We start from the raw sequence: 10,516 nt of genomic DNA on the forward strand, positions 1-10,516 counted from the left end.
AGCAAATCTGGAGACATCGATTTCAATATCGGCAAACTCACGCTTCTCCAGTCCGACCTGTCGAATCGTTAAAGAGGTTGAAGAACGTAAGGAAGGTGAAAACGTACGAAAGAAGGGTAGGAGGTTCGGTAAGGACGGAATATTATAGACTTTTGTGAATTGTGTGTATAGTTCCATAGATTACCATTATTCTCCACGGTTTTAGTTGCGTTGGAAATCTAACGTCCGGGGCTTCGATTTGATATATAATATGTTATAGTTTCCCCGACGCTAGGCAGTGCAACCACGTGATCCATGCGGCCGTGTTGCAGTGACAGAAATCTAGCGTGGCAAAATTCGAAACCAGCGAATTCTGGGCTGTTTCTGACCCAGTTTGCGGCCCAGAAAACACATATTAGAGGCTATAAAGTGGAGGAATGCATCCATTCACAAGAAAGCTCTCATAATTCACTTTTCATGTTTTAGATGTAGTTTTAGAGAGAGAGGCTCTCTCTCTCTCTTAGGATTAGGATTTAGGATTTCTCTTAGTTTTTAAGAGTGACTCTCGATCCAGGTTCAATATTCCTTTTTCTTCATATTTCTCTTTTACTTTCAGATACTCTAATGTTTTTATTTGTATTTGACTTATGTTGCCCAATTGGCTTATGAACTTTTCCATGTTAGCTTTTACTACTTTGAATGTATTTTATCTGAGGTATTCCAGATATTTGTGATTTTAATTTAGCTTTCTACATTCTTGGCTTTGGTTAAGAAATTAGTAACTCAGGATAACTAAGTCCGGACTTCCAATTTCTAATACCTTGCCAAGAGTTTATTTTTATTGTTATTATTTTATTTCCTTTGCCATTTACTATTGTTGCTTCTTATCTTATACATTAATAAAACCCCAAAACATACTTTTTTTCCATAACCAATAATAAGAACATACCTCCCTGCAATTCTTTGAGAAGACGACCCGAGGTTTAAATACTCGGTTATCAATTTTAAAAGGGGTTTGTTACTTGTGACAACCAAAACGTTTGTATGAAAGGACTTTTGAAGGTTTAGAAACTATACTTGCAACGAGGATTTATCCGCAAATTTCTGGACCACGCAAAAGTTCTCTCATCACCGGGTAAGACGCAGTGGTGTTATCCACTTGCTCCGGGTATGAATTGAGAATGAATGGATGAATGAGTGAATAGTAATGATAATGAAAGTGTGTTTCTGTATATGACTCCGGGTAAAATGCAGTGGTATTCTCCACTTGCTCCGGGAAGATTCAAGGCTTCGGGTAAGACGCAAGAGCTGTGTTTTGTTACCGCTTGCTCCGGGCCGAGAATGTAACACTGCCTGGGTAAGAGGCAGGGTGAAGTTGTCCCCTGCTCCGGGTACGTGGGTAAGATACAAGGGTTATGACATTGTCCCACTTTCTCCGTGTTTGGTGTTCTGTCCAATGGTTAGCCACTAGGACAGGCATGCATCATATGCATCTACATGTCTTGTTTGGATTACCTAAGTGATTGCATAACTAAATGCTACTTGATTATCTGCTATATTTGAATCCTATTTGTGAACTCTCTATTTGTAATAATTGTGTTTGTTGCATTTGGTTCCGTTGGTGGTTGGGAGGTTCGGAGGAGTTGGAAAGGGGAGTTTTAGATAGCTCTCTATACCCTTAGCTAGTTGCCTGTTTTATCTTTATGGTTTAGTTATGTTTTAAGCTTTAATTATCTGTTGGAAGTTCTAGAATTGCCTTCGGCTTTTCCAGGACATTATATGTTAGATATGTGGGCACTTTTACCATATTGAGAACCTCTGGTTCTCACCCATTCGGGTTTTGTGATTTTTCAGATGCAGGACAAGCGGCACCTCGCCGAAGCATGCTGGAAGCTTCTGATGTTGCGAAGATCTTTATCTTTTGGGTTTATTTTGGTTATTTGTATTTGCTTAGATATTTATTATCTCCACCTATTATATATGCTATATTAATTCCTCTTAGAGGTGATTTTGGAGATTCAGGTTTTGTAACTCTGTATTTTGGGTTTTCCTATATATCCATATATGTATAACTATGTGCTTGGACCGGTTTATCTTTGTGAGCCGAGTCTTGAGTTTTGTTACATGTATTGTGGAACTCTTGGTATATTAACTCCTTAGCTTGTTCTACCTTGCGCCATCTGCTTTATCGCTTCGTGAGCGTTACGCTGTTCGACTTAACAATTTTTGTTTTATCCCTTTCTTCAAAGGCTCCTAGTTATAAACCTTTTTCACTATATTATATATATAAAATTTTATTTTTAGAGGTAGTAGCGCCTCGCCACCTCTGTTTTACATCCTAGATGTAAAGCTCTGTGTGGTAGGGTGTTACATGTCTTGTATTTAGCACGAAACATTATCACAGTGGCTAAAATTTAATATTTTGCCATAAACAATATTCATTGTAGCCTTTTAATTTGAAGTTTATACTCCTCATTTTAGTAAAATCGTTTTTTCTCTTCTCCTAGAAATAAAAATCAAACATTCAAACTATAACCTCTTCCCTTACCTCTCTCTGCTTGTTTCCCATGATCGTTCTTGAATAAATGTACTTTTTTTAATAAATTTATTAATTTCTTTGAATCCATTTTTTCAGATCTCTCAGATTTCGATGACTCCTTCATTTTGGGTTTTTTCACTGATGCTGAGCCTCAGGACATGCATTGCTTTAGGGAGATCTGTGTGGTGTGTAAGAACCGGAGTTTTTCACATAAAATCATTTTGATAAAATAATTTTTAGTGTCCGGAATAGATTTAAAATTTAGAAGTTTTAATTTGAAAATATAAAGGTGAAGAAATTCGATTTCGATGAATTTTTTCGAGTTATAAAATGTATTTTTTTCGAAAAGTTTTTGTAAAAATGCGTACTGGCGCTTAAGCTGGCAATACCGACTCTAGTCGGTCTAGTACCGCGTATTTTAGAAAATAAGGTTTTGAAAATTTGATTTATTGTTTTGAAAGGACAAAAATAATTTAGAATCGAAAACCGAGCGCTAATCTTAAAGGTTTTGGCCCAAAGTGGATCAAACGGACCTAAAACGCTAACAGGTTGGACCGGGCCCAAGTTAGGCCCAAGCCCAACATATATATGCATCCTTTAATGAGCTTTCAGCTCATTTTACCCCAATTAAGAAAGGGGAGGCGCTGATGAGAAGAGAGAAGAGAGGAGAGGGGTTTCACTATTCACCTCCATCTTTCAGGAGCCATAACTTAAGTTACGAAACTCCGATTGACAAGCCGTTTGCGGCCACATGAACCTCTCATAGAGCTCTTCATTTCTATTTAAGAATACTTGGTAAGAACTCGAAGCTCAAGCTCCAGTTTCCATCCCTAGATTTCCGCATTTTTGGGTTATGATTTTTGAGTAGATTTTGTAGTTTTGGTTGTTTAGGTGATCTCTAGCAACGAGTAATTATTGGAAATTGCCCAAATCTTCTTTGGACAAGGTAAAGTTGCTCATAAACCCTTGTGGTGTTGTATGTTGTGGTTCTAGGTTTTGATTTGGTGATATATGTGTTGTTAGTTTGAGCTTTGGTGCTTTTTGGAGTTGTCTTGGCGTTTGGTTTGGCTTTTGTAGTTTGGAGCTTGATGGAAGCTTGTTGGAGCCAAGCTTTTAGTGTTTGCGCATATTGGGAATCGGTCAAGGTATGATTTCGGTTTCCTTTATGTAATATGTAATGTTTCTGGACACTTAGGCTAGTTGACCCTAAGATAGGATTGAATGATATTGGCGTACGAATAATTATATGTGAATTGATGTAATTGTTGGTTGTATTAGGTTATTGGTGTTTATGAGTATTGATGGTGATTAGTTATATTGATGAATAATGAAGATTATGAGAATTTAAGGTAATATGTTAATGTAAAATGTTTGTGATGGTTTGGAGTAAAGGATATTGATGATTGTGATGTGTGATGATACATGTTGATGATAATTTGGATTTTGAATCTTGTGGTTGATGTTGTGTTAAGGTTGGTGGGTTATTGATGGTGTGTAAGGTTGGCGTTGGGTGACTTTATGATAATGATGGGTGGTAAGTGGAGTATTTATGTGTGAGGAATTATTGATGTTGTTAGTGTTGTTAAATAATGTTTTTGATTGTATAATGTATGCTGAATTTGGATGAGTGATATTGTTAATTATTGATATGGAGTATGAACGAGGTTGATGATAAAGCTTGATAGTGATAGAATGATGATTGATAAATGTGTTGATGGAGGAATGATTATAGCATATATAGATGATATTTAAGAATGAGAATAAGGAAATGTGAAGGAAAGTTTGGTATGAATGGTGGAATGTGATACAAAGGGTGAGTTATGAGGTAAATTGGAGTTTGGTATGGTTTGGTTTGACTTTGGTTGAGGATTGTGGAAAAATTGAAACTTTGTGAGCTTTTGGTAAAAACTGGTTTTTAGTGAACTTTGACAGGTCATAACTTTTGCCTCAATTTTCAAAATTTGTTCAAATTAGAATTAAAGTTCATTGAAAAATATTCAAATTGATATAAAGTTTGCAGAATTTAGAATTTTTTAGAGGAAGTTATGATCATTCAAAGTTTGGTGTCAAAATCTGAAATTCTGCAATGTTACAGAATTTTGTGATTTCTGGTTTGGGTGTGCACGCACACCTCTGTGAGCTGTTGAACCTGTGCGCATGCACAGCCTTGTGTGTACGCACACAGGAGAAGGCTTGCTATTGGCAGCGCTAGCACGACCTGTGCGCACACATAACCAATGATGTTTTACAACCTGTGCGCACGCACAGACCTGTGCGTACGCACACGTTGGGAAGTGCATTCTATTGGAGGCGTTTGCACGCCTTGTGCGAGTGATAAACCACTATTTTATGGTTTATCTTGTGCTTAATTGAGTGGTTTTTATCAACTCTTTACCCACTTATTTATACTATTTGCATGGTTTTACAATTCCTTCCCAGAATTTGTGCTATGATTGAAAACATGCTTCTTTGGCCATATATTTGCTAATATTAATCCTCTCTTATTACCATTAGATGTCATGATATGTGTGTTAAGTGATTTCAGGCATTATAGGGCAGGAATGGCTTAGAGGATGGAAAGGAAGCATGAAAAAGTGGAAGGAATACAAGAAACTGAAGGAACTGCTAAAGTTGTCCAGCCTGACCTCTTGGTACTAATTCGACCATAACTTGAGCTATGGAGGTCCAAATGACGCGGTTCCAGTTGCGTTGGAAAGCTAACATCTAGGACTTCACAATGTTATACCCAAAGCCAGGCGACGCAAAAGCGTGGATCACGCGGACGCGTGACCTGGCAGAAAACCCAATCCGTGCAAACGTGTGGACGACGCTTCCGCGTCACTTTCCCGCAACCTGTACGTACCAGAAATCGCTGGGGGCGATTTCTGGGCTATTTTTGACCCAGTTTTCGACCCAGAAAACACATATTAGAGGCTATAAAGTGGGGGAATGCATCCATTCATTGAGAGGTCTTCGATAATTCACAATTTTAGATTTTAGATGTAGTTTTAGAGAGAGAGGTTCTCTCCTCTCTCTTAGGTTTTAGGATTAGGATTCCTCTTAAAGGATTTAGGATTTCAACTTTTTATTAGGTTCAATATTCCTTTTATATTTTTATTTACTCTAATGCTTTTATTCGTATCTGACTTATGTTACCAATTTGGCTTATGAACTCTTTATGTTTAGATTGATTTTCTTTTATTAATGCAATTGAGGTATTTCAAACTTATAATTTTTATTCAGCTTTTTATATTCTTTGCTTTAATTGATTAATTGGAGACCCTTGAGTTATCAAACTCATCGTGATTGATAATTGTTATTTTTGCTAATTGAATTGAATTCCAATAACTCTAGTCCTTTCTTAGGAATTGACTAGGACTTGAGGATCAAACTAATTAGTCCACTTGACTTTCCTTTGCTTGAATAAAGGTTAACTAAGTGGGATTAAAACTCAATTCTCATCACCATCGATAAGGATAACTAGGATAGGACTTCCGAATTTTCATACCTTGCCAAGAGTTTTATTAGATATTAATTTATTAATTCCTGCAATTTAATTTCCTTGTTCAAACCTTTTAAAACCCAAAAATACTGTTTTCCATAACTAATAATAAGAACACCTCCCTGCAGTTTCTTGAGAAGACGACCCGAGGTTCGAATACTTCGGTTTATAAATTTTATTGGGTTTTGTTACTTGTGATAACCAAAACTTTTGTACGAAAGGATTTTTTGTCGGTCTAGAAGCTATACTTACAACGCAATTATATTTGTGAATTTCTTTACCGACAGGAAATCAGTTCGTCAAAATGGCGCCATTGCCAGGGAATTGCAAACGTGTACCTTATTATTGGTTATTGTAAATATTTGCTTTTTGCTTGTTTATTTGTTTTTATTTTTGTTTTTATTTTTGCTTTTTCATAAATTAAGAGGTTATTGGTTTTTATTTAGTTATTAAAAAAAAATTTTCAAAAATTTGTTCTTCGTGTTCATCTTGACCTTCAAGTTGTTCTTAGTTGTTCTCTTCGTTTTGATCTAAAAATTTTAAGTTTAGTGTCATTTTATTGTTTTTCTCTTTCCTCATTTAATTAAAAAATATCTTTTCTCTTTATTTTAATTGAATTTTCGAAATTTGCATAAAAAAATTTCAGATTTCTATTTTAACATTTTTATCTTATCTTATCTTAGTTTTAAATTTCAAAATTCAAATCTTTTTCAAAAATCATATCTTTTTCAAAACCTTATCTTATTTCAAAATCAAATTTCAAATTTCAATATTTAAAATTCAAAAATTCAAAATTCAAAATTTAAAAATTTAAAATTCAAAATTTAATTTTCAAATTCAAAATTTAAATTTCAATAACCTTTTAATTTAAATTTTTTTTATTTTCGTTTTTAATTTTTATTTGCTATTATGAGTTCTCACCCCCATCGCTTTAAGTTTGGTTCCAATGTTATTGTAAGGAATGGAAACTATAATGAAAATAGGCATCAAGGTTGGAAGAATCAAAGATGGGAGGAGCCACAAGGATTTAATCAACCCTCTTGGCAACAACCCCCTCCAATGCACTATAACCAACAACCATTCTGTGATGCATACCAAAATGATGACTATGGTGGACCCCCTTGTAGTTACCAACAAGTCCCGCCATATGCTTATGAACCATCTCCTCAACACAACTCTGGACCACCATACTCACAAGCCCCTTACCACCAAACACCACCATATGACCCTAACCTATATCCACCACACCAACCACCATATGAACCACACCCAGAACCACCACCTCAATATTCACCATCTCCATATCCTTATCAAGAAGAACCACCTTCCTATTATGAACCCTTTCTCCAAAATAATGAACCCTCATATCTACCCCAATCTCCAATGGATGACTTCCTTTGTGGTCTTCTTCAAGGGCAAGCGAAGATGCAAAGGGATGTACTGGAACTCGCGACTGCCTTAACCGAGGTAGTAAATAAATTAGCTTCTCAACATCTGAGCACTCAAAGTACTCCTATGGCTGCATGTGGAGAATCAAAAGAAGAGCGTAGCATGAAGGAGACACTAGAAACTTCGGTGGACAATGAGGAACATGGCTTTGTATTGAAACAAGTGGAGGAAGCCATAATAGTTGCAGAGGAAGAAATGGTTGAAGATTTAGGAGATGCTGAACCTCCATGGGAATCGAGAATTGTACAGGATTCCGCCGAGAAGTTTGAATTTGATGTTGAAGAGGGTGTACAACCTCCAAGGCATATCATGGTTGAAGATTTTGCAGAGGTTGATCAAGAGATGGAGATTAAAGAAGAGGAAGCACAACCTCCCATGCCCTTAGTAAGCCATAAAGAAGAGTTTGATTTAGAAGAAAGCTACCAAGAGAAAGAGGTTGGAATTGAAGAAGCTCGCAAAGAGGTGGAAGTTGTCAAGGAAGAGCACAAGGGAATGGAGCTTGAAATCACCTTGCCAAAGTTGCTGGAGACCTCTCCACCTAAGTCACCATCATCCTTCACAACATTCAAGTGGTAAAATTCATATCTCTTAGCTTTCTTATTCCACTTGAATATGGTTTACTTGAGACAGATGGTCAACTTAGAGCTCTTTGTGGCGTTAAGAGTAAGAGGGACATGGCTCGTACTCAGAGCTGGTTTGCAAGATTCAATAAGGTTCCATACTTCAATTTGAAGTGCAAGGATTGGTATCACGTTCAATTGAATGGGTCTCAAAAAATCTTTGGTCATCTTGGTGAGAACACAATTTCCAAATCGCCCGGCTGGAATAATGCAGATCAAGGCAAAGACGGGTGTAAAAGCAAAGTTTGGGATCCTAGAGTCTGTTCTGACATTCAGCACACTGGAAGCCTGAGAACCTGTTTAAAACTGCTCAAGGGCTTTACGTGCCTTGTTTGGGACCCCGGAGGCTGTTGCCATTCCAAACATTAGTGGAGATTTCTGGATGAATTCAAGCACAAGCCACCATAACAGGAAGCTCATCAAATGTCCAACTTAAGGACTTTAACTAAAAGTGCTAGGTGGGAGACAACCCACCATGGTATGATCGTTCCTTTTTCAATTTTAATTTTATTTCGTTTTGTTTGTTTTTAAGTTTTATTTTATTTCATTGAACCTGGAATTATTCATAACATCCACATTAGCATTGCATTTTTCATTCTACAAAAAAAAAAAAACACTCACGTGACACGGCAGCGTCGCTGACGCGTCCGCGTCACCAGTGCGTTTTGAAGAAAAGAGAATTGAACAGAGAGTCACGCGAGAGTGTGGCTGGAGGCATGCCTTTGGCACAAACATGCCCACACGTCCGCGTCAACCACACGGCCGCGTCATTTGGAAATTACGCCTCCCATGCGTCCGCGTCACCCACGCGAACGCGTGACCCTAAAAAACGACGTAAAACGGGTGTATGGCAGCAAGTTGTGATGGAGTGGGGCTGGAACCGCGCTAGAAGCACAAGCCCCACCACGCGAACGCGTGCCTCATGCGTCCGCGTCGTTTTTCAAAGTATGGCCATTCACGCGATCGCGTCAACCACGCTACCGCGTCACCCAGATTTTTGGCAAAATGCATTTAAAACAGAGAGTTGCGCGACCGCGAGGCTGTCCTCGCACTAATGGCACAAATCACTCCACGCGAACGCGTGACCCACGCATTGGCATCACTTCATAGAAGTGCTATCCGCGCGAACGCGTAACCCACGCGCTCGCGTCGCCTGCGCCGCACAACTTATCCTGATCAGCGCCAATTATCTTATCTTTTCTTTTCTAATCCTAATTTTTTTCTATCTTTTCTTCTTTCTTACTTTCTTCTTCTTCATCTCTTTAACCTCTCATCCCTCTTCACTTCCATTCTATTTCATTTAATTTATTTGCATACTTTCATTCATTGCATTATTTTCATTGGTGTTAGAAATTTATTTGGGTCATTATTTTCTATATTTTGCTTGTGGATTATTAAAGGAATTGTTTGACAATTATATATTACTTTTTAAAGGGTTGCTTGCATATTCAATTTAATATATTCAATAACTTATTTACCATGCATGCTATGTGTTTGTGAAAACGTCCGTATGACATTGTGCACTATTTTTAGATTTCTTTTATTCTACTACTCTAAATGCTTGCTTTTCACAAAACTTTTTTTATATTTTATTAATTAAATATAATTGTTATTCAAATATGTTATTTTGAAAGACTCTAACTTGGACATGGAATGCTTGATCTATGCTACTCATGCCTTTGCCAGCATGCCAATAAACATCTTGCATTTAATTGTCATTACATGCACTTGCTATATTTCCATTGATGAACTTTTCACATGTAGTTATGACCATGTGTTAACGTCATTCTTCTTTATTGTGCATTGATTACCACCTTTCCCGCTCTCTTCCTTGCTCTAACCCTTAGCTTTAAAAGTTACTTTTTTCCCTTTTCAGAATGGCCACCAAGAAGGGTAAAGAGAAAGCTACTCCCAAACCACCGGCAAGGAAAGGAACAAAAAGAGCCCCAGCTGAGGAACCACAACCCCCATCCACTTGCACATCTTAGCATGCACCGAGGACGGTGCAATATTTAAGTGTGGGGAGGTCGATACTGACTTTCAGGGGTTAGTTACCTTCTTTTCAACACCAATACTATATTTTCTTTGTTTGTTCAATGTTGCATTGCATAATAGATTGCATGTGTAGTTGATTGTTTGCATTTAAGTACTACTTGATTGAAAAATAATAAATTTCTTTTTAAGACCCTATTTTTGAAAAAAATTTCACTAATTTAAATAAAAAAATTAAAATTTTCTATATGTTAAATTTGTTTGAAGTTATATTTGGAACATGGTTTTTGACTTAGCCTTATATATATATATATATCACGATTTCTAAATCGTTCATTCCAATCGCCAATCTATAATTCCAAAAAAAGTAGGATCTTTCGGGGAGTGGTTGGTTTGCTAGAAAAGGCGTAGCGTGGGTATATATATGTATATATA

Source organism: Arachis ipaensis, chromosome B07, assembly GCF_000816755.2.
Source record: "Arachis ipaensis cultivar K30076 chromosome B07, Araip1.1, whole genome shotgun sequence".
Lineage (NCBI taxonomy): Eukaryota > Viridiplantae > Streptophyta > Magnoliopsida > Fabales > Fabaceae > Arachis > Arachis ipaensis.